The 25,525-nt window shown below is 39.0% G+C and overlaps 1 protein-coding gene across 1 annotated transcript in view; it reads left to right on the top strand.

The window, feature by feature from the left end:
- The window catches only part of dchs1b (dachsous cadherin-related 1b), a 90,408-nt gene that overhangs the window by 26,672 nt on the left and 38,211 nt on the right, over positions 1-25,525 (top strand). The gene's annotated exons all lie outside the window — the stretch shown is intronic.

Genomic DNA, 25,525 nt, shown 5'->3' with positions numbered 1-25,525 from the left:
GCATAACAATCTTGTCTAGATCTTCATTTATGTTTGATGGATTCTCATCATATGGTGACAAACATTTGCGAGCACTTCACATGCCATTTCATATTCATACTATATTTGAAATATAAAGGGGAGAGAAGAACTTTGGAAAACATTGCCCTAAAATGGAAAAATGGCACGTGACCCCCGTTTCAAGATAATTAGTCTTTACAATTTATTTGCTTAACAGACAACCAGGTCCATGGCAAATGGTACATTTTACACATAAGGGTCCTCATTTGTCTCGTGGACGTGGGCTCCAGTGGTTGAGATTGAGCACCTAACCCTAATTCTTAGATCCCTGGGCATTGCCCCACAAATGTCCTCTTTATTTCAACTGATGAAAATGGCTCTTAGGTGAAATGGTTTCTTTTTGTTGTAAAGCTGAAGGAGTGAGTTTTTATGTTTAACCGAAGAGGGAAACATTTTCAAGGCAGAAAAAGAGATCGGTCTGGTGTTGTTGGTTGATTTATAGACTGGAGTTTCAATGTGTGTCAGGGCTTAATTTATGTGTGCTGTGGTAACAAGATGCACTTTAAAGAGTTTTATGCTTTGCTTTCTTTTGCTTTCTACTTTTTAAAGAGTAAGATTGATTTTCTTGCTCTCTCTTTTTATTTACTCTCTGTCTTTCGAAGAAATCTGTGTCTCGTCTTTAAACCAGCACTTCTTAGTTTTGGTTTTGCAACCGATGCCACTCTACATCTGTATGTGAAAGACGCAGTTTTGAACAAACCAGCGAGCCCCATGAGAATATCTGCCCTTCAACAGGAGGAAATGAGCAGTGTCTAAATAAAGCCAGTTTAAATGAGTCACAGTCAAAGAGGCAGTCAGAGATTTAGCCCCTCTAAACCCCATCGAGACTGAAGCACCGTGGGTGCTCAAGAGCCCAGACATATTAAGGCGTACTTTATCTACGTGATATTAAAGTCTAGCGAGTTCTGGTCTCAGCTCCAGCTGATCGGTTGAGAAACATGGGTGTAAAATCACATCTCCATGCATTTGTCTCCTGTGATCTCATTTGGCCTTATTCTTGGCATGTTGGGTGAGAGGCGAAATAAATTTGCTTTTGTTGGAATGCGTTTTAAAACATATGTTGCCGTGATATTTAAGGTTTACAGTACATCAGTGTATTTATGTTCTGCCAAAATAGGGGTTTGGGATTTGAGTCTGGGAATATGTTTGGGTCAAGTTTTGGTGATGTAGGGATGCTTTGCTGCTAGGCATTATCAGCTCACCGTGTTGATTTAGGATGAAACTGTTGACTGTGGAGTTTTAGTTGACCTGTTTTGCACTTTGCGCAAGGTCACAGTGAAGTTTTATCTGACATGAGAGGAAACATTCTCGGTCTCCCCCCGAGTTATGGATAAATTAAATACAGACAGGAAATAAAGTGATGGGGATTCTTTGTGAGATCAGATTTGATCAGCGGGGTAGAGGATTTCTATAAATCCATTCTATTACAGTCACATCTATGGAATAGACAGGTTTTGCTGTGAGTTAAAAACCTTGTGAAAGTAGGATTCAAGGTTTGTTGCTTTTAGCGCCTGTGTACATTATTAGCTTTGAGTCTGTCTTCATTCTATTGGTCACCATGGAGGGAAGTACATTCTGCTCGCAGTTTTTTCTGCTAGGACATTTTACCATTTACTTGCTGTTGTATTAGACAGATGGATCACAGAAGAACATTTTTATTGCTCAGTTGTTGCTCTTTAATAGCTTAGGAGTTGTACGTTGTTTTTCATTTAAGTCTTGGATGTTTGTTAAAATACATGAATAGAGTGGTTCTACGATGAATCACGATTAATCTTAATTTACATTTATGCATTTGGCAGACGCTCTTACCCAAAGCGACTTACATTGCATTATACTAAACATTTGTTTCTGAGTATGTGCAATCCCTGGGATCAAATGGTGTTGCCAACGCCATGCTCTAACCACTGAGCTACTGGAGAGCTAAAACATAAATATTACATATAATATACAAAAATGAATAAATGCTTATGATGTATATCACTTAAATGATATAAAAATATATACATGCAAACCTTTCCTAAATATATAGATGTATTTGTACTTGTATGTTTTCTTAAATACAAAATAAATATGCACAGTGCACTGACGTGTTAACCTTTATTCTGGATGCGATTAGTTATGATTAATCGTTGAACAGCCTTAATGAAGAGTATAATGCTGTAAAATGAATGTTGATTCTATAGATCAAATAATTTACATTTGGGTAAATTCTACGACAAATGTTTAAGTTATTGAAATAACTCTTGTGACATTTTTTGGATCCCTTCTCAAACTCTAATGGAAAAATTTCTGGGTCTTTTCCTGAGATGCAGGAGACTTTCTGTTCGTTCTTCTTTTAATCTTATTGATTTCTAGGAATGATTCAGATCTCATAAAATGTTTCTATCTTATGGGGAATGAGAAAGTCTCAGCTCATTTGAAGCATTCTGTTTTAGTTAAGATGTGCTCAGTCGGGCTGAACATAACATGATTATTAAGGTAGGCAGAAAGAAAGAAAGAATAGTCCCAAGCCTGTCTTTGGGGTATTTATAAAGCAGCTGTTACCCTAAATGTATCCTTGATTTGATGAAATATTTCTGTCTTTATGCAAGGATTAGTTTACATCATTTTTTGGGTCTTACCAAATGTCTTGACCATGGTGGTCCAAATTAAGGTGAGTGCTGAGTGTTCCATTATTCTGTTAAATGTCAGTCAGCAAGGAGAGAAAAAAGGAAGAGAACTTGAAAATAGGAACCAGCGCCAACACAGAGAAAGACTGAGCTTATTATACAGTATATATGATAAATCACTTCTTGTCCTCTCTCTGTCTCTCTCTCTCTCTCTCTCGCTCTCTCACACACTCACACTCACAGACAACACAATAATGCTCTCAGATATTCTTTCTTTAGGGAAGGGCTGTGGAAATTAGTCAGACAGGTCCAGTTTGCCATCAACAATCTATAAAGAAGGAAATTCAGCCTTTGGGTAGAGGCCGGGTGCCCGTGTTCTGGGCAATGTTAATCCACATTGCAGGGACAGCGGCCGAACAAAAGGACATTTTGCAGGCACACCTGCATTATAACTCCACCTGACAGCTTTATCCTATGGGCCTCTCTCGATTTTTCCCTCCACATTTCTTTTTTTTGCTCGACACAGTCTCCATTTGTCTCTTTCGTCTGTCAGTGCAGTGCAGGCGCGAGGGTTTCCTTGGCACACTTAATGCTCTCTTTAAATCAGTTCATCCACTCCTCCCTCCTCACCCTTTATTCCTCTGTGTGTGAATGAGTCACGCAGCTGTGTCAGGCGTGGAAACTAGGGTTTGAGATCTGCGTGAAGGTGAGAAACGGCTAAATGTTGTTCCTAGTTACTTCCCAGAGGGACTATCCTCTTTAAACTCAATCCTGCTTTGGGAGAGTGGTCAGTTTCATTAGCCACAGGGAGTCTCTATCTATCTTTCTTTACTTTTCTATCTCCCTCTTTCTCCTGTTATTTCTCTTTCACGCGAGAGGAGACTCACAAATAGGCAGACTTGAGACAGTATCATGGATTGCTGGTCTTTTCCAGATGTAACCTTAGAGCTAAAGTAGAGTTCATTCAAAGAAAAGGGGGTCTGCATGCTTCAGTGCTTCATCAGTGTAGATCTGATTCGATTTCAAAGAGATTTTATAGTGATTTACAAAGCCTGCCGCAGTAAGGTGGCCATTCATTAGACTTAGTCTAGTATTAATCAGCACATACATGCACTTTTAGGATGTTTAGGGGAACATGGAAACCAGGACATTTTTTTTAAATAGCAAATCGGTGTAAACATACACTCTTAAAACTAAAGGTGCTTCACAATGCCATAGGAGAACCATTTTGGACTTTTTACTCTTTTCAGAACAACAATTTATGTTTCACCAAAGGTTGCAATGTTGTATAGACCATAAACATGTAAGTAAAAAAAGAGTAAATGGTTCTTTGGGGAAATAAAAATGGTCCTTCTATGGCATGGCTATTTTTTAAGTGTACTCTAATGTTAACTATACCCTTTCAAATTGACTTTGCATGTGCACCGCCTGTCCTTCTAAACACATAAATGTTAGAACTATATTGTTGAAACACGTTACAAAGACTCAGAAGTATATAGTACTGAATAGGTAAACAGTTAAATCGTTTTTCACCAGTTCTGTGTCCAGGATTTTCTGGGCTGGCCTAAAACGGTTACTTGATGACGAAACGGGCGTCCAAGCATGCATGGCCCCGCCCCTGATCTTTTTATGATAGTAGTAAAAAGAGCCTGTTTAATTGTAAGAGAGGGTTTAAAATGGTGAAGCTAACTTAAAACTGCTTTTCAGATCAATTGCTCGTGTCTCTTTTACTTTTTTAATGATTTTGGGCATCGCTGGCTGCTATTGATTTCAGTTCAGGCAACCATTACCCTAATTACAGCAGGCACGCATTCCCCACCTTCACAGTAGAAAAGGATCGGTCAATATTTCACATCTCTGAAACTGCATTCCTGCTTGATTTCTGAGCGATGAATGATCTGGGGCACATCACATTTTTACCCAAATCGGTGAGCAGGATACTTAATGAATCAGGAGATTATAACAGCTTTTAGCTTCAAACCCTGTTTTCATAATGTCTTGCTTAGGATGATGAATTTAAACTGTACAGTTATGTTGAGCCATTGACAGACATCTTTGAGGTGTTGGTAATGCAAGGCACATGCTAGTTTTTGACCTTGCAGTTTGTTTTGACTCGACGGGGGTTGTGCTTACATTATGTTGTATACAGTACCAGCGTACAGTATGTTGTTTTTGGAATGTTTGTCCCCAGTGTAGGATATTGAGGTCGTAAATAGGTTTTTATTGGTCATTGGCCAATTATCTCAATAACATATAGTCAACTCTGTTCCAGTATATCTGGAAGAGATTGCATAGCACGATAGTAGGAGAATAATGTTTGCATCCATCCAAATTAGTCGAAGGGCCTCATTTGGACGTCAACATAATGCACTCTAATCAGCTATAACACCATATCAGCGGTCGATTTTTTCAGACTATCTCATTCACTTGCTCATCCAGTCATGTAGGACATCAGAGGTGGATGTTGTCATAATGAGATGGATAACTCCAGTCATCTCTTTACATACGTTAAAAGCACAGCAGCTGTCACAGCGCCCGCCTGAATTCTGTCACCCTCATTCTTACACCAGGTGGAGGGTGATCCCTGCCTCCAGAACTTCAAAACTCCTGTAGGTACAGTCCGTGTTTGTCCACTTAGTATCTGCCCTGCCTGTAGACCCAGAATGAATGAACATAGATTTTAAGTTAAGAGGCTTCTCTTACTATTTGGGTCCAGGAATATAGATTTATACAGATGGCAAGTTTAAATTAAGCTAATGCTGATTTGTGTCCTTAGTGGGTATTTACTGTTGTGACATTTTCCATTAGTTCCCTATTAGCTGCTTCAAGTAATGGGAAAATGGGCATCATTAACAGCTATGATCTCACTCCCAACACGGTCTTCATCCATGAGCTCAATTGGTTAATTTGTCCTCTCTGGTATATTTTAGAAATGTCTTTTAAATGCTACCCTTAAACCTCTAGGCTTTTAGCTGTGCTACCTCGACTTTAAGAAGGGAGGGCTTGAGAAAGTATGGTCCACAGAAGGGGAACAGGGGACGGGGTGAATGGGGCCCGGAATGCCCCTCTCTCTCATGTCCCGGCAGACATGTGTAAATATCTTTACATGTCTGTTTTATCAATCTTCCTGCATGGCTGAGGCTCTCCTCACGCAAGGCGCTGATTGGAGACCCAAGGCCATCTGTCAAGCCTGGGTTTCAACAATCGGATTTTGCAAAAAAGACTGCAAGTGCTAAACAAGTCCCACTGGCTCCCCCCTTTCCCAATGTTAGATGTGTGGATGAAGACGTAGTGTTATTTTAAAATGGACACTATATTTTTTCAGTGCACTCAATAAACTTAAAAGTAATAAATAAATACAAAATAAATAAAATAAAATAATTATAGTTGTGTAGTTGTAATAAAAAAAGTGGCAGGTTAAAAAAATACTCAAATAAAGAATATACAAAAAAAGATAAAAAACACACAAATAATTAAAATACAAAAAATACACATAAATGGTATAAAAAAATACCGAACAAAGCTGTATAGTTGTTATAAAAATATAAAATGTTGCAGGTCAAAAAGGCTCATCTAGTGGAAATTTACAAAGACCAACAATTAAAAAGTGGAGCAGATAGACAGAAGAATGAGTCCTGTGTGGATAGGTTCCTCTTTAAGGATTACTCCAGCTGTTTTACACCAATGAACTGGGGTTTGTGTATGATTTAGGGTTAAGTGTTTCACCCGTCTGGGTCGCTCAGGTTAGGCAAGAGATGAGAGATAACACAACAAATGTGGTTCCTGCTTTTCGATCAAATTGCAATCACAGTTTTGCGGTCAAAGGTTAGAGGTCAGAGTTCTGGCACAGGAATGTAAAACTATGCCAAAAGAGCTGCTCTTGTATCATTATTACTCATCCAGAACTGGCCACAAATCAGTACCAAAATCCCAGTTCTGCCATGTCCACCCAGTTACTGTGTTAACAAGACAGTTATGCAGCACTCTGGGGTCATAAGCTGCTATTCATAAACATTTGCCTGCTGGTAACATGTCTTTTAACACTGTTGATCCTAATGAGCAGCAATCTTTCAGTACAATGCCATAAAATTAGCCACAAGGGGAACAGGGGGCAATCTACTCGTCTCCAGAGGTGGGAGGGTATTAACTTACAGTCGCTTGCTCCGTATAACCGAGAGTGGCAGGAGGAACTTGAAACAGTTCTGTTTTTGTTGCTAGTTTGTGGACCACGGCTCATGTGCAGATGGCGTCTGGAATCAATCTCTGTTTAGAAACCTAAGATTTGAATATTAGATCGAATGTGTTGCCTTGTTTTTGTCTCTTTATTCGCAGCTCTCATCAACTTTTCTTTCATTCTCCGTATGGCACGATTAGCTTTCCCTCTTTGAGCGGGGACCCATGAATCTTGCCCATGTCTTACACAGAACAGCGTCGCTCTCAGCTGTCATAACTTCGTGACTAATCTCAACTGGAATGCCACAGCTGAGGCGTAAGCGAGCGGAGGGAGGAAAAAACAAAAACAGAACAAAGCAAAAATGAAACAGATAGAGAGACGGAGAGCATGTGAACGCCGGCATCAGGAGGCAGTCCAAGAAAACGAATGAGGGCGGTTATGGCCCACTTGAATTGATTTAATTGAATTAATGTGGATAGTCATAAAGGAGTTTCTTAGTGTCTATGGTATTACTCTTAAGTGCATTTCATTTAGCCAATGCGATTTTAACATTGTGCCATGTGAGACTGTTTGAGACTGGAAAAGGGATTTGTTATGTCTTTACTAAGTCAAGAAACCATTTACACATTTAACATTTAATACCTGAACATTACTAGACATACAGAGAGACAGGATCCTAAAAACGCTTGTGAGGCTTACATGTACAGTATATAGCTCTTTAACTTATCACTCTTTGACACAGTTTGAAGTCGACCCACTCAACCGACTTTTTATTGTCTTTTTTGGCGTCTCACCTGGAGAAGGGGCCTTGACTGCTGACAGCTTGGACATCCCTTGTGAGTGCGTGGGGGGGCTGGGTGGGGAAATTAAAATGCATTTGATTGATTACACCTCTAAATTCCCCCCAAACCCCTCCGCAAGCTTAAATGTTTTCGTAAATTCTAGCAGCTTAGTTTTTTCACGTTTACTGCCTTTGTGAAGTCACCTCCTCAGCAGAAACCTGAAGAGCCGCACTGAGCTGATGTCATTGATTTAGCACTTATGGTGCTGCCCATGCACTTCTAAAACACATCCTTGCTCGGCCACTCAAGGTAACACAAGAGGAGAGCGTTTGTTCTTTTTAGGAGGTTGTTTGTGTTGGAAAAGTTGTTGCGGTGGTGGTATTTAAAAAAAAGGGGGGTTTGTTTGGCGAGGCCTTTGAGGATGGCGCATTTAATACTACACTGTTAAAAATGTTGAGCTGCTCTCTATATAGTAGTACAATCAGATTGGCTTTACAAGTCATTTCGAGTTTGAAATAATGTATAAAGCCAATTGGGTTGTACTGTTAAACTTTAATAGTGAAACAGTACAGTCAGTTCGCCATGTGATACAATACACAATGCTGAGTTCATGTTACGGTAGTATTATGGTGTTTTAAACAAATAATACAAATAAGACAAAACTTTAAATAACAGATTTATTTCCAAAACTATAACAATAATGTTAAAATCATGAAACTGGCACTCAAATGAAAGATTTTTGAATGCTAACAACTTTTTGTAAGATTTGTTGTTTTGTTTCGAGATTGGACAACATTAAAGGTATAATGCAACAATATTTATGTAAACTTAAACATTTAATAGATCTGTCACAGAAACATTGTTAATATATATATACTATAAAATATTTATATTATAAAATATAAAAAATATGTTTCATTTAAAAATATACTGCCCTAGCTCTACGATGCATATCTTAATGTTTTAGTATAACGGTACGCGATACTTCGATATATTGTTACACCCCTATTGTACATACAACCTGTTTTAGAACTGAGTTGTTCACTTCAAAATTTGCCCCATTCACTTTCCATAGTAATTTTTATTACTACTGTCGACTTAGAATGGAAACTAAGCTATAAGAACACAAAAAATAAAATGAAAAAATAAACATGATATTTAAATATATATGATGCAGGTCATGTGTTTTCAACTTAACCAGTAGGATAAAACACATCATATGGTAAAAAGTCGTGTAGGTTTACAATGTGTTTTTCATATTGCGATATATGCCACAATTTATCGCTACAACATGATAAAAACATATTAAGCCACATTATGAGTTGCAGCACAGCATGTTACCCCTTATTGTCTTCTTTGTCCTCTTTGTGGGTCAGTGAAAGGCTGATGTCATGCATTCAATCACTCGTTTTCAAAGGTCCGCTTTCAGGACTTAACTAATGCCGGCACATCCATCGTTCAACCCCCACAATCCCGTTTGAAGGCAGCCAGATGTGTTTGCAGCTGCAGTGTGACTTGTGCTATTACCTGTAGATTAACCATCTGAAAATCACAAAAAGCACCCTCTTTGTTTTTGTCTCATCAATTTCCATTGCTCCGCTCTCTCCGGCTATTCGTGTTGGCAGATTCGGACCTTAAACATTTGTACACCAGTCTAAACCTGGTGACCTCTGTCTCCACGCCCCTCCCCCTGAGCAAAGCCGCTTTTTTCAGCCATGTGAAGGTAATTTCCTGGACCCTCTCCGTGTCCATAGCCAACGAGAAGGGGTGGCTGGGACACGAGATCAGCAGAAGTGTAAACATACTCGAAACTGCAGACTCTCTGGAAGCCAAAAGAGCTAAACCAATAGACTATCCTCTTCAGCACGTTATCCCAGAAGGCCCTGGGTCTGCTCATGCATCCGTCTGTGAGAATGAGGTTGATGTATTCATTTATAAGCATGTATTAATCAATGTGTGTGAATGTTTATGCGCAGGGAAGCCGTGCGATGTATCATATGCAATCTTTTTATCACTCCTTTCTTGATGGTGATGTCAAGCCTAGATAAGCAAATATGTAAACTGTTTGGAAAAGTAGATGGTTTTCCTTCATAGATTCCCTTCCCACTTGGGACGTTCTCTTAAAGTTCTTGCTGGGTTATCTGTCCACTATCACTGCAGTCAGGCTTCGGCATCACTGATGCAGCAAATAATAAAGCTGACGATCTCTCTCTTTGGTAACCTGTCCAGGGGTAACAGTCTCCCAGGGTACAGTTTCAGTCAAACGCTTCAATAATTAATCGCAGTTCTTGAGCCAGCGCTGAAAGATTCAGAAGGTCATTGGTTTAGTGTCCGAGATTGAAAGATTCTTTAAGAAATTGCTGTTATACCTTTGCTGCACATCTCCATGACATCAGTATGTCTATTTACTTTCGGGAAGGCAGGGTCGGATCCAAATGCAGCTTTATTAACAGACAGTGTGGTCAAACAAGCAAGGGTCAATAGCCAGCAAACAATATCCGAAGGAGAAAAACTTTAACATCGCCTCTCATCTGTCATCCACGCACCCCCAGCATCAGCCCTTTCTCCCAGTTTCACCCGCTCACTTTCATCGGACCTTCGAGACTACTACGCTCTCCATAATCCCTTGCACCCGATCATCCACCGATTGCACCCACAGCTGAACCTCATCCCCTGGACATTATTTTTACCATGTGTTTTACTGTATTCATTGTCATGTCTAGTATTTTGTCTTGTACTAGTTCAGACCATTGCTACCTGTGGATGTAACTTGTTGTTAGTGTACTTTCCCGTGGATGTTACCTGTTTGTTGGATTGTTTCACCTGTCGGATTTCACCTGTTGGTTTATCACCTGTCAATTGTTCATCTGTTCACCTTACAAATAACCCCAGTAAACTTCAGTTCTCTGTGTTGCATCGTCCCTCAGCCTGTATTGTTACAAAACAAGGGATTATCCAATGACAGGCAAAAGTGGTCATAGAACAGGCAAAGGGTCAAAAACAAGACAAGGATGAACTCTTCAAATGGACCACGAGACAAAAAATACTGAGCAGTATGTAATGGAGATAGTGTGGCTTATATATGTTTTGTACCAATCCGTATACTATCCGTTTTAATATATATCGTGTAATTTTTACACTCAATGAATTACGCTTAAATGCCGCCGCATCCCAAAGCCAGAGGGCGATCTCGTGCAGAAACTCAGAATATGGAACAACGAAGTAGAACGATTTTACACACGTATTCTTTGTTCCAAATGACATACTATGCACTTAAACTATGCACTATGCACTCAACCATGTAGTGTGTGAATTTTAGAAAGGTTGTATCTTAATACTAAACGGTTTTATACTAACCTGAAGTCTACTTGTTTCCCAGACGAGCGCAAATGACGTCAATCGCACGGCACAATGCGTGTGAATAAAAATACACTTTTGTCCAGCCTTACTTTAGTCATCATCAGATTGTGTGAAGTGTCCACAATTACTTCAACGCTTCATATTTTCAGTTGAAAAAGTACACTTCTTTATTGAGAATTTGCAATGTGAAAGCACTACTCACACTATTTGTACTACAAAATAGCATAAGTGCGCGAACGTACACCTGTAGTTCCGGGAAATGTCGATGGCATTATTCTATCCCTGTTCTTAAAACCTTTTCAGGTATCTTGATGATAAAAAAGAATAGTTATAATGGTGATGAGTGTTGCTTTTTCAAATGTGCATGATTCCATCTCGTAGTGATTTTAGACCGAGCAGTACTTGCTGTTTTTGCGTTCACTTTTGTTGTGTGATTTTAGTAAACTTCTCTGGTTTTATAAGGGCAGTTTGGCAAATGTCTGCGCCGCAAAAACAAATGTGTTTCTCATCAAGCAGTTGCATTAACTCATATCATCATTACTCGTCCATCTAAAACCTTCTGTAGGTGTAAAAAGACCATGTGTTGGTGATTAGGTACGAGATATCACTTTGACCGGGGTGAAGGGGTCAAGTGTGTTGCAGGAGACATGGCTTAACTGCTGCATTAGTTCTGCTCCCCGGCAACTGATAAATCCAATACCGCTGACCCTCAGCTCTTGTCACACTGGGTGAAACGATCTTCTCTTGTAATGGCATTCGAAAATTCAATCCTTCACAGATTGATCCGCAGGCCCTGTAGATATCTTGACACTGCAGGTATAGGACCTCCACATGCATATCAGTTTTGCTTTTACTACATTTTCTCATATCCCACTGGTAAATTGTTTCAGATTATTTTTCCTATTCGGCTCACATTGGTTGATGACCCAGCACTTTTCAACCCCTGTTGTGTAAAGTGAGGAGTAGGTTGTTTAGCCCAGCCTTTTATGTGACCTTGGGGCTCTTTTTACTGCACCTAGTGCTGGAACATCTCTTCATAACATTCCACTGACCTTAAACTCATTCTGGAAGCCATTAGTTAAAATTACCTCAGAATCAAAGGCTGTTTCTGTCTTTTTTGTCTCGTGTCTGCTTTTTAGCAGCACGCCCAAGTCAGCACAGGGGCAGCGCTTAACGCTCGCCTTTGAATGATCTATGTTCATTGATTTGAATCAAATACTTAATCTGAAGTGGAGAGGAATTATAAGGATATTTGAGGAAATTAGACAGGAAAAATATGGATTGAATTTATTCAATATTTGAATATTGACATTAACGTGATTTCTATTTGCTATATCTATCAAAGTGGGCTGCCCATATCATGTGAGATTCCTTGACCAATGCTTTTTTAACTGTTTATAGTATAGTGCATATAACATTAAAGTCCAAATGTTGTTCGCTTACCAACATTCTTCAAAATATCTTCTTTGTTCTGCGGAAGAAAGCCATGCAGATTTAAAATAACAAGAGGGTGAGTAAATGATTACAGAATTTAATTTTTTTTTCTGTAAAATTTTAATGTAGTCCTGGTTCGCTTATCGTTCAGACTAAGATTTCGAACCTAACAGCTTATGTGTAAAGTCTCAACGTGATTGCATACCTTTTATGATTTATATTTTTAAACGGAACTTACCGGACATCCAAAACAATGCTGTGTGGTGGGTTATACTTTAGTGTATGTCTGCACATATGAGGGGATTTTTAGCGAGCCGGTAACTCGCAAAGACCTCATGAAGTGTTTAAAGCAGTCAAAACGGCGCTCGCAAATCCTCTATTTAATGCACATATATAATAAACTTTCCTTTTATATTCCCAAATCATGTGATTTTCGGGTCTTAAATTGTTATTGCTTGCTGTTTTTGGTTCGGTCCGATGTCACACTGTTTATGAACACACCCTAAGACTTCAATAAATGTTTCGTTTTAACAGACATTCACAATATCTAAGTAAAAGTAGTAGAAAAATCACGCAAACAATTTGTGATTAATTGAATACATATTTACTTCTCGACAAACACACATTTCAAATTCATTTCTCTGTGAAGCTTGACGTTTTTGCTTTTCCAGTGGCAAAATGTTTTATTATCGCTTAGTGTTATTGTAACTTGCTTAGTGAACTTTACCGCCAGATGTTGCGTTAATTGTGGACATGCTTAAATTTTTATAACATTAATCAGGATGCCAATTGATGATGTAGTGATTGAGACTAACAATAATTATATTTTGATTTAGTGTACGACTAGACGTCAGTTTTGGGCTGCAAAAATAAACACTTTCCTATCAAACATACACTGACAAAAGAAGCAGACGAAACAAACTTTGTTTATTTTTGGTAATATGTCTATTGTTTGACATTAGGGATCCCTGTCGTTCAAAGCAATGTGCTGTCATCAAAAGACTCCTCACCATGGATGCAGTCAAAACAAGTCATTGAAATCATTACTGTCAATCATAACAAAGAAACTAGCAAAGACAAACACCAAAAAAATATGCTCAGAACTCACAAAACTAAATAGAGATGTACATTAAGTTACATGGATTTGTAAGACAATATGACATTTTTTATTTAATTTTCTGGGGCTTGAATAATCATCCCTGTTTCATTCAAATCTGACGGCTTATCCAATCGAAATGACGGCCCATTCACACTAGTAACAACCTGATCACTTGGCAAGTTTACCTGGAAGTATCTCTAATAGGCCAAACCCAGAAGAGCAGTACCATGTAAAATATTCCTTTACCCACACATACATACAAGAAAAAAAACTGTGGTTTCACCAATTACTTATTGCCTTATATGCAGTTGTCTGAAGTGATTATAGATTTAGCTAGAGATGACAAAATATTTGCTTGCTTTTGGTGAAGATGTCAACTGTGTGAATCGACTTATGCGTGAAATTAGTTTTGTTTACTTTGTCGGTGCTGTTTCTTTTGCTAGCATTTATTCAAATCCACACGATGTCATTGCTATTCGTAATTTACGAAGTGGCTGATTTTTATGGTTTCTTATGTAATGATACAAAATGTCTTCACCGATACCGATAGCAGATTATGGAGTAAAATCTGCTGATATATAAACATTCTGAATGTATTTAATTCCTATAATGACCATTTATATAGCCGCAAGTGTGAAAAATAGCTTTTATCAACCAATACCGATTATTGGCCGACATATGGTCCTGTTTGTATCTCAATTCACTCCAATGATGTAAGGTTTAGGGGTTGGGCTTCAGTCTTACTTTTTGGTATGTTTTACATCGTATAAATCCATGCAAAATCGACAGTTATTTTTTCCTGCGAAATCAGGTTGATTCAAAACCTCATAGCTAACGTCTGTTTGAGGTTTCTTAAAGAACAAACGTTTTTACACACTAATCTGAAACATACTGAACCAGGGTTGGTGTGCAATGATTTATTTTAATAACATCAAACCCAGAAATGTTGATATTTATTACACACTCGTAACACTGAGTTATGAGAAAAACTGACGTGTGGATGTGTTATTGTTCTGTTTTATGACACATGTTTTTTGGTAATGCGTCACAGCCTTCAAAATGTATTGTGTTAGAAACTCATGATCTCAGTGTTTCCTCATTGTTAAATGGACATTTGCAGGGAGCCAAAAGCTGTATTAACCAGAGCATTACAACACTGATTTTACCATCTGCACTGTTTGCTCTCATGAAACAGCAGCTGTTTTCTGCTTGCAAGAGAAAATGTTTAAAAAGGGAAGCACGAATTATAAGATAGTATAATCTACCGGTTATTAAAAATAGATGCTGGAGAGAGATAGAAGTGCAAAGTTAATGTCTTCTCGGGATGGTGAGAGCATGGAAGAACCTTGAAGAGAAGCAAACGGCCTCAATGGTACAAATAAAGCCAGTATCGCATCAGCAGAGCTTCCGTTCTCTTTCCACCAACAATATACGCCTTTTCCTGGTTTATTACAGAAGTTCCTGCGAGGTTGGTGAATACATTTTTCTTTTCAGCAAAGTTTGTGAAGTACCACATTTTATTTTATTTTAGTGGGATTCAGAACTGGCCTGTTGGAAGGTTGTTACAAATCAAGTGCTTAAAGAACACAGGCTAAGCTAAGCGAGGATCACGGTCAGTTAATATTGACACACCATGCACACACAAACATCTTCAGGCTTATGTTGGATACCTGGAGGGGGTGAGTGAGTGAGTGTTTTTGTGTTAGTATGTGTACATTCTGTCAGACAGACAGGAAGTGAGAGGTGGAGAAGTGGTAGATATACTCTACTAAAATGGAAAAAGGTGATTGTTGTCTGGCAGCCCAACTTTCCTCCTGGGTTCTCACAATCACTCCTGGTTCTGGTAAAACACACAAGAGTGATAAGTGAAAATCACACACAGGGAATTATCCACAATCGACAACTAGGTGGATTTTTTGATATTCATCATAGCTTGTACTAGTATACTAGTCTTGCTTTCCTGCTCAAAAAACAACCCTACTGAAAAACACAATAGAAACCATTATTTGGTTTTAATGGAGGCTGTAATGGTGTCCACTGGTATGTGATGGATTATATTGGTGGGATGTAAAATCTTACTGGAATAATGCCCAAAACACACAACAAAAAGCTGGCAAACAAAATGGAAAAAGCTATTGGGTTGTAAGGGTATTCTAATGTAAACCATTAGAGTTTCTGTGAATCCCTCACATACCAGTTGACACCATTCCAGTTTCCATTAAAACCAATACAAATCCCTTTAAACCCATTAAAACCACTGCAACTTCTTTAATGGTTTCTATTGTTTTTTTCAGAAGGGATATAGTTTGGAAAAATATATAATTGAGGATTTATATAGTCTAATCAGAATTGTCACGTCATGCCTAAAGACTGTTTTGACTATATCTAAGCTTTATTGTCGTTAACATTCATGATAAAGTACCCAAATTATTGTTATGTTCTCTGTGTAGTCTTCTAAATCGAATCAATTGTTATTGGTAACTTTTTTAAGGATGGATGAGTGCTATGATCTCATGGTCGCACTGCTCATGGCTCATTTCTTCTCTGGACTATAACAATTACAGATGCAGCAATAGTTTTTCCACTGTATCGTGCATAGAATGATCTGTACTTGTCCAAACTCTAGCAAACCTTTCATAACTTATGTGTATCTAGCTTGATAAATGTCATATCAACAATGATGCATGCCAAGAACCGTAAAGCTAAACACTCCAAGATTTGGAGTGACGTTTGAAGGGTAGTTTCTTTGGCCTCAAGCGAAACTTGGACCAGGGTTTTGTTTATTGTACCGTTAGAGAATGATGAATAACTTGAGTCTCTGATTCTGTTTCCGATAAGTCGAGGTCAGAGAGTTGCTTGGCGAAGGCTAGACATGAGCTTAAACAAACTAGCTGTGTTGATCTGTTTATGAAACGACTGTTCATCCCAAAAACAGTAGTTGCGGGGTTCTGCCCATTGCAAGAATGTTGTGCTTCATTGTGAGAGAATAAATCAAACAGTGCCTTGTGAAAGATAATTGGCTCTTGAAATATATATGTTTTTCATTATTTACTCATACACAAATAGGTAATATTCTCTTTTTTCTTTTTTGTTTGGTTGTGTGTCCAGCGGGGAGTTCAGCAGGTAATATTTGTTTGTGGTAATATGTGGTATTTATCGAAATTGTGGCAGCACTTTATGGACAGAGCAATGGGACGTCCTGTAATGTGTTTGTCAATATGAGTGTGTGAAAAATTGTGTGTGTGTAAGCAGTGAACATGTTTTTAGAGAGAAGATGGTTGAGGTATTAACTAACCTCATATACACTGAGGCCATTGTGCGGTCTGGATTCAGTGGCTAACACAATCTGACGGCCTGGTTTCGAACAGGCCTGCAGGGAATGAAGTGTTTAAGGTAAAAACTTTACAAGCCTTGCGTTGTTTCTTCATCTCATGCAAGCATGTCTCTCTAGAGAGATGCTGAAGCCCGGTTCCCCCTGTCTCCATAAAGTCAGTCTACTCGATCTCATATCTGCTGTTGTAAATGTAAGTTTTGAAGTTCAGGGAAGTTGGCAGCTTGTTCTACAGCTTTCTTTTATTTGACTGTAGCTGTGTGAGAAATGGAAGAAAATCGGTTGTCAGTTTTGAGGATGGAGGTCAATGAATTAACTGTAGTAGAATGTGTTCACATTTATAGCGGTTGAAGTATAGTGGTGACGTTTTCAGTCTGCTTGTAATCTGTCATTCCTGGAACATTAGTCTAATGCATATTCTTATCCTACCCTGCACAAAAGGTCAGAAGGTCAGGTCCTGTAATTGGCTGGTATGAGGCAATGCATCTTCAGTTTCTTAAACCATAACGCTCTCATGTTTTAGATACATTTGGGGTAACCGTCACTTTACAGTCACGAACCAGTCGCATTGTCTTAAAAAAATGTGTTTAATGTGACGGTCTTGGTTAGCGAGTGCAGCTGTTCAGATCAGGAAAGGTAGAAAGGTAAAGATTTATGAGAGAACTTTCTCTTTGCTTTTATCTTATACCTAGTGCTGCGCTGGGCTGAACATGACCCATCAACAGACTGCAAGCTAAACTTGATTATAGCATCTCTGTCTCTTATTTGGAGACTTACCATATCTGCAAGAAGAGAAATGACAGGGGAATGTAAAGCATATTCCAGTCTGTGGCAGTAATGCATTTTTAGAGGTCATGAAAACATGTTGGAGTGCGACTGCTTTCTGCATTACAGCGTAACAGGCCAGAGAGGAATTTAGGGAAGCGGAGGATTGTTTTAGAATGGCATGATGGACAGGTCAACAAGAGAGTTCCAACCAAATAAGAGAGAGACCTTCTCATCATACAATACTTTTGTTTGACCCTGAACTCACTGTATTACGTATATAAAACTGATAAAAAGCGAATTATGTTTTAGATATATATGGCCGTATCATTTATGGCTGTAAATATGTAGACAGGAACTGCTGACCAACACACTCACACTCCCATGGGGTCATCCGAGACCCGAATAAACTTGCTGCGTGAAAGTCAACGAAAGGGCAGACGGAACTGAGAAGTCCGGCAGATTTCCTGGGACAGGAAAAAGACTTCACGGAAGTCTTTTGTACGAGAAGCACACATTATTGGAGATGGTGCCTGTGCGTTGTATTCCAGCAAAACATAAAAGAGATGCAGAGCTGTTCCCATTCACAGTCGCTTTGTTTTCTCAGACAGAACTCAGAACAAAATAGCCATAACTGGCATTTTTTAAATAATAATACGCTTCTTATCAACTTGTATTTGTGTTTGTCCCAAAAGTACAGATGAATTAAAGTGCTACAGTTAATTTGGTTTTCAGTTAGATTTAGGAAATAATAAATTAATGCAACCAATATTCCTATGTTGAGAAGAGATTTACCACTGAACGTTAAATAAGTATATTTGGATGAATCGAAGCAGGATGAGTAAAAAGCGGTATTGAATTATTGCATTTATTTTGGACTCTTTCAACTTCTGTGTTGTAGAGGTTATTATAAATTTACCTCAAAGAGGAATTCCTTTCAAATTTACAAAGTGAACAACGCTTCAAGACAGTCACTCAAGCGGTACACTTAAAGGTCCAACTGACCAGTCCTGAGCCCACCCTGAAACCCAAATCCACTTTAGGGGACTTTGATCAGCTAATCACTTTCTTCTAGCCCTGTTTGACCGCACATATCATGTGATGATGAGAGCTTTGTACCCTGACCAGACGTTCATCTTGAAGTCTTTCATTTTGCTGGCAATGCTGCGGCCCAGAGGCAAAGTGATTCAAGGATAATCTCATCTCCTCCAGCTTGTATTGGCACACAGAACTTCTCAACACTCACGGTTTTTTCCAAAACATTTCCTTAACTGCTTGTTTGCATCCCAAAATGGGAATTTGTGAAAGATGGTGCTAATGAATTGTCTCTCGTCACCTCTTGCAACTCTTCTTATAGCTCACATCATCACCTTTGGGTATAAATCCATTATTAATCTACAGTGAAGAGTTTGATTAAACGTGGTGTGTTGATACTGTGGGGATTAAGCAGGTGCGAGAAACTAAGATCCACCCAGTATGGGTTCCATCTCTGGTAGTGACTCCAAGTGGTCCCTGTTATGTCTACATGGTTTGATGTGAGGCCTGTCACTGTTGTAACAGATGTGTTGTGTCATAATGGGACTGGTAACAGCAGTTTTGGGAAAGGGATTAATTCTGAGGTAATGGAGTTCTGTGCGTAAAAATATTAACAGTTGGCCTCTAAATCCCATGCATGCTAGATTACCTGGAAATGTTGTCACTTCCCATATGAAAAGACAATATTATCTATTTCTTTTGTGTTGCAGTTTTTGTTCCAAATCTGGAGTGTCATTGTTCTGATGAACACAGAGAATCTATTTCGAAGAATGCTTATAACCAAACCATTTGTGGCCACCGTTGACTGCCATAGGAGGAAAAATTACAATTGTAGTCAAAGGTGCCCCACAACTGTTTGCTTTCCTACATTCTTCAAAATATCTTCTTTTGTGTTTAACCACTATGGTAGTCAATGGTGGCCAAGAACTGTTTGTTTACAAATATATTACTCCATGTTCATTAGAACAAAGAAATTAACACATTAAGAACAACTCAAGGGTGAGAAAATGTATTTTTGGGTGAACTGTCCCTTTAACTTGTTTTGTCTTTGGTGGCTGATGTTACTTGTGAGAACCTTTACTAGAGAAAAGTCTTGGCCTATTTGGAAAGCTTTTGATAAATAATGCTAAGACTAGAGAATACAAAACATATCCTTGATTTATTTGTTTGCAGTTGTTTTAGTGTTGCCGTAAACCCATTTGTTGAGTAATAAGGGTTGGCAGTCAAAGCATCGCGTTGTGTTTTGGTCCATTTTAAGGCCGTATCCCTGAGGGAATGCTTCCAATTAGGCTGATGTCAAATACTGGTCAGATAGCAGCTGGCTCTTCTGGTCTCACTTTCTAATAGCCATTTGCATTTAGAGGACACTGCCACGGCAGTAAAATTACACTTTTTATGTTCTGTAACCTTAATCAGGCTTTGCAATATACAGGCACAACTATGCAGGAACTATTTTGGCCTTAATGATCACGTGAGGACAACCTCTTGATTTAATGTTCCCTCGGAACCCTGCACACGCACATGGATGGAAGCGCACGTGTGCTCCTGCACATATGTGCTGGGTTACTCATCTGTCTCGCGACGCTCTCGGCCCGACTCTCTCCATCCCAGCTGGAGCTACGTGACCTCTGACCCATGCGATATCTTACACTCAGCCAGCATGTTTTTCTTGGCTTTTCCAGAGCAGTGTAGAGCAAAGAGTGCGCGTTGGACCAAGCTGGTTTGTACTGTCTGGGCTATATTTAGGTGTGTGCATTTGTGTAAGTTTTGCTGTGTGGATGTGTATGGGTGCACAGGAAAGGCTTTGCCACTCTGATAATTTATGATCTCTTTCCACAAGGGAGAAAAGTAATTATCTGCTGAGCATGTGGTATTAACCACCATGGTTTGCTTTGATCCGTTCGTTCATGTCAACGGGCTGCGAGTATGCTTGTGTTTGCTACACGGCAAGGCAGTAACGTTACATGCATATATCTGGGCAGCGGGGATCCGCTGACAGTTTTATTTTTGTTCTTGTGCCCCTGCTAAGCTTCTCGGAAGTTCCCTCTGAACAACAACATGCCACCCTTGAGCTTTTGAGGTAACAGGTGCTTTACAAGTCTATCACCCCCTGTCGCAGATTCTATGACATGCATGTGCAGTTGTCGGGATTAAACGGTGAGAGTGTGTTTTTGTGTTGGATGTCTAAATCTAATTATAATTTACAGAAATATTGATAATAGGCTAAATTGATCTATTATGTTTATGACTAAGAAGAAAATGTACAGCTAGATTTCCTTCAAATCTTTCTAATAGAAAATTATGCAGGTTGACCAGTGCTGGTCATTTCTCTTCAGTTTTTCAATGTTTTTTTCCAGTAGGAGCTTTAAAATAATAATTCAAATTTTAATTCTTTTCATTGTTAAAATAAACAATAAATATGGAGCTTTAAAATGAATGTACGTTATGTTGGTAAAATAACATGGATTTGTGGAAAATGTGATGAAAAATGTTTAAGTTTATATTCTTCATTATTTTTAATCTCAGTTTGTGACAGTGTTGAGATCTCTTCTGAAACTAATGAAGACATTTGTGAGATTTCTGGGTCTTTTCATATGAGAAACACTTGAGACATTTATGTCATTTAGTAAGAGCATTGCGTTAACAACGCAAGGTTGTGGGTTCGATCTTAGGGGATTGCAGATACCTATGTATAAATGTATAGGATAATGCAATGTAAGTCGCTTTGGATAAAAGCGTCTGCCAAATGCCTAAATGTAAATGTAAATGTCTTATGAGAAGAATTGTAAAGAATGTTGGTACCTGAACAGCAGCTTCCGTTAACTTCTATTGTATAGACACAAAACCAATGCAAGTAAATGGGTACCGTCGCTGTTCAGATTTACAACATTCCTCAAAATGTATTTAGTGTTCTGCACAGGTTTGAAATGAAAAGAGTGTGAGCAAATACATTATGAAAAGAAGTTTCATTTTTGGGTTCACAATCACTTTCAAAAAAGATCTAATTCGTGTTTCTTCTGCACCATGGAGAGTGAAATACAAATACTGTACACTGTGGAAACCAATCGTAAGAACCTTGACCTGCTCGGAATGTGCTCTGAATAAACTGCACCTACAATTCTCTTTCCGTACCATCTCCAATTCCATAACTCTCTCCATAAGTCCTTTCCGGTACATGATAATTCAAATAAATAATGACCTATTCCCCTGCGTTATGCATGGAAACAGCCCTGTAGCTTTTCTTCAGTCAAACCCGTGAGGATCTACGTACTGTGTCATCATCATCTGTCTCCCACTGTATTCCGTCTATCTCTCCATTTCTCATTCCAGTTCAACAGCCCAGATAATGTTCCCTGATGGTCCTGACGGTATTCACAAAGACTTTCACCCGTTAAGTCTTTAAAATTGTGTGGCATTGTGTGCAGCGATCAATAAGCTTCCCCTTGATAATTCCAGAATAAACAAACAGCTCTTTTGTTTCCACTCCCGCACACACACATGAAGGTCTCTGATGATCGGTCAATGCAGGGTAAATCAGGTTTAGTCAATTTTACAGCGCCCTTACAAAACAAAATCTAGTTAATGTAAGACTGAAAGCAAAGTGTCACCTCAACTTTGAATTTGGACGGCTTATGCAGTTGTCAGCTATCATTTGAGAGGCATTTATTGAGATTTCTTTGCTCATAAAAGTGAGCATGGGGTTCCAGCTACGATCCACAGTGCATGTACACTCAGGACTAATTCAATATGGCTTCCATTAGACAGATTGGAGGGGTTCTGCTGGAGCTTTAAGAGTATGCATGGGTCTCTCAGGGGAGGTGGTTTTATCTTTTTCTCTCTCTCTCTCTCTCTCTCTCTCTCTCTCTCTCTCTCTCTCTCTCTCTCTCTCTCTCTCTCTCTCTCTCTCTCTCTCTCTCTGTCTGTCTCTCTCTCTTTCTCTTCAGCCCCTCAGCGTTCTCAGAAATCCAAAACCGTATTGCAACTTTAAACCGCACGTTATATTTTCTGGATTGTTATTCTTCTTCATGAGGATTGTCAGTACGGTATGTTGCTATGTTGTAAGCCCACATCAAACAGCATCTCACAAAGCTTTGGTTGTGAAATTATACCGAGACTGATGTTTGCACCTATTAAAGTAATTTCTGTCAAGAGCAAAGAAACACTTAATCACCAGCCCCTCACCTCACAGGTTAGTGGTCTCGTGACTTTGAAAACGTAAAGTTGTGTTAATGTGGTACAGAGTAGAGAACCAAGAAGAATTCCAGGAATGAAGTGGTTATGTATCTTATGAGTTTGTCTATGGACTTTTTTTCATCTGTGCTGAAATTATGGGAACAAGGTTAAGGGATGTGGTTTAAAAGGATTTCCATCTTTTATGGGCCTCCATCATGGGGTGCTGATAAGACCTGAATCATTAGCTCTGTGAGATAGGAAAATGACATAGAACTGACGTGCTCTCTCTGTGCTTTGGTCTGTTTCGCTCTGGGTTTGGGTAATTGATTTCAGGCCTTAGACTTGTTTTTTTCCCATGGTGCTTAAATCAACTCGTAATTCTTTTTTTTAATACTATCATGGCTTTTAATTTGTAGTTATAGTGCTTTCACAGATTCAATGTAGCCATTCTCAGTTGCCGAATTAAAAAAATGAAAGGGGGATGGTGTAGTAAAACGTCGCTGTGTTATGACTTGTTCAAGTTAACTGGACTATTATTTTGAGGGGTCGCCACAGAGGTATGACAGTAGCATCGATGCAGGTTATGTGTTCACGTCCTCTGAAAGCTCCACGAGCATCACGGGTGCCGTATACGCAACAGCGTCAGTCTTTCACTCATAGACACGCAAAACAAGTAGATGACTATATATATATATTTTAACCGCATCTGAATATTTTCTAACATTATTCATAGCACAATTTCATTTACTTCAGTAAATGATTTACTTTCTGGTTAAGATATAATACATTTGCCAGGTTCAGTGTCATTGTACAGCAAATTCCGTTTTATGCCTGGATTCTGCAATTCCGTCCGCGTTTTTTGCATTGCGGAAATCATATGGCCCTAGATAAGGCAAGGATGCTATTACACTCAACAAATGGAAAACATTTTTCCGAATATAATTTTTACATCCAAGACACACATGTGACCAAGCTCTCTGCTCAGATCAGACGGTTTGTCACGGTCATTTTGCTCCCATAATCCTTTCTAATGAATGTGAGCTGCCCAGTCACTCTCTGAGTTTAACTTTTAACACGCTTTTCATTTGTAATGCTTGAAGGAACCTTAATCTCATGACCTTCCTGATTTATATGTGCCCTGTTAAAGTTCAACAAAAGCCACATGACTTTGAGTTTATTTGATCTATCACTAGCAAAACTTAGCAAAAGAGCATTTGTTATAGAGTGTATGTTTATACGGACACCAAGCCCATGTGTGTAACAGCTTTTCACAGTCTTATTAAGTTACGTTGAGTCGGTGACCCTCCGACTAAAGCAAGTGACATCATGGCTCTGGATATTCCGATGCTAATTAAATTATCAGTTCCTGTGAAATGAGAAGGGTGGAGGGTATGAGAGTTTGCGCATTTGCTTTATTTAAAGATAACAGGTGGTATTTCATTGTCTGGCTATGTAGCATGTGGCCCGGAGCAATGGACAGCTCATTTTAGCTATTGTGAAAGGATTGCATTCGCGGCTCAGTTAACGGGGTCAGGGGTCAACTTGAGGCCTGGAATTGACTGCAAAGACATCTTGGTGACCTATGACCTTGACCCTTACAAGCTGAATGGGTCATGTCTTCTAGCAGAGACAGTTTTTTCCCCTGCAGGTGGAAAGTTGGTGTTAACCACAACAAGGGAAACAAAATGTCAGAAGATCTGGTTAAACTGTTTGTATTGCGTAATTTAAACAGATTTATAATGTAAAAATGACTCACAGTAGGGTCTGGTAAAAGTTACTTTTTGCAGTGTTAAATTGTATTTTTTAAAATAGTAATGGAAATAATGATATGCAAATAAAAATCAGCTTTGATACGTTTGACCCAACACATGTTTTTTGTTAAAAAACGTAATTAAATCTAAACCATGTCGGATCAACTGTTTGTCAAATGTAACTGTCTGCATCCTGCCTCTCTAAATAAACACAAAGTGTGTGTTATGCTTCATGGACGCCTGTATGGGATTTGTAAACAAGATGACATTTATATAAGTCTGCCTCCCACTTTGATGCTGTTGATTTACCCGATAGCATAAATTGTTTATAGCAATGACAAATCCTGCTCTCAGGGTTTAGATACCTGAAAGTCGAGATCACCAATTTAAACCAATTTAGTTTTTAAAACCTTTAAAAAACACAGAAAAGTCCAAATCCTGTAAGCTTTTCTATTTCGACCCTTTTTTAAGAACGTTTTTCTGAAAGTTTTTGTTCTTCGATTGAGACATCAGCATCAGCATGAATTTTGACTTCAAGGCATTTACTGTAGCCCAGACTGATACCGTGTGCCTCACAGGTCCATATTTTTAGGGTAACAGCACCATTTGTCTACCCATGTTTATGGGATTTTGACAGCTCATGCTTATCCACAAAACTCCCCCAGACTGGATAAACTGTTGAGTTTTAACCCCACCCCGTTTTTTCCATTCCTTTATTACTCCATCCATCCTCCCCCACTCAGGAGAGCCGTCGCGAGGTGTATGACTGAGTTCCTCTGTCATCATGGCGACTACACTCAAAGGCATTGTGGGTAATATATTACGGGCAGTTTATGCTGCTCTAATGTTGTTTGGGTTTCAGGCGGTCACATAATCAAGACCACACCGTCACCGAGGAGAGGAAATGGCAGGAGGGGAAGTTAAGACAAGATGGTTGAAACACGGTGGAGCC

This window comes from Barbatula barbatula (assembly GCF_947034865.1).
Source record: "Barbatula barbatula genome assembly, chromosome: 24".
NCBI lineage: Eukaryota > Metazoa > Chordata > Actinopteri > Cypriniformes > Nemacheilidae > Barbatula > Barbatula barbatula.
This window is presented reverse-complemented; position numbering and strand designations above follow the sequence as displayed.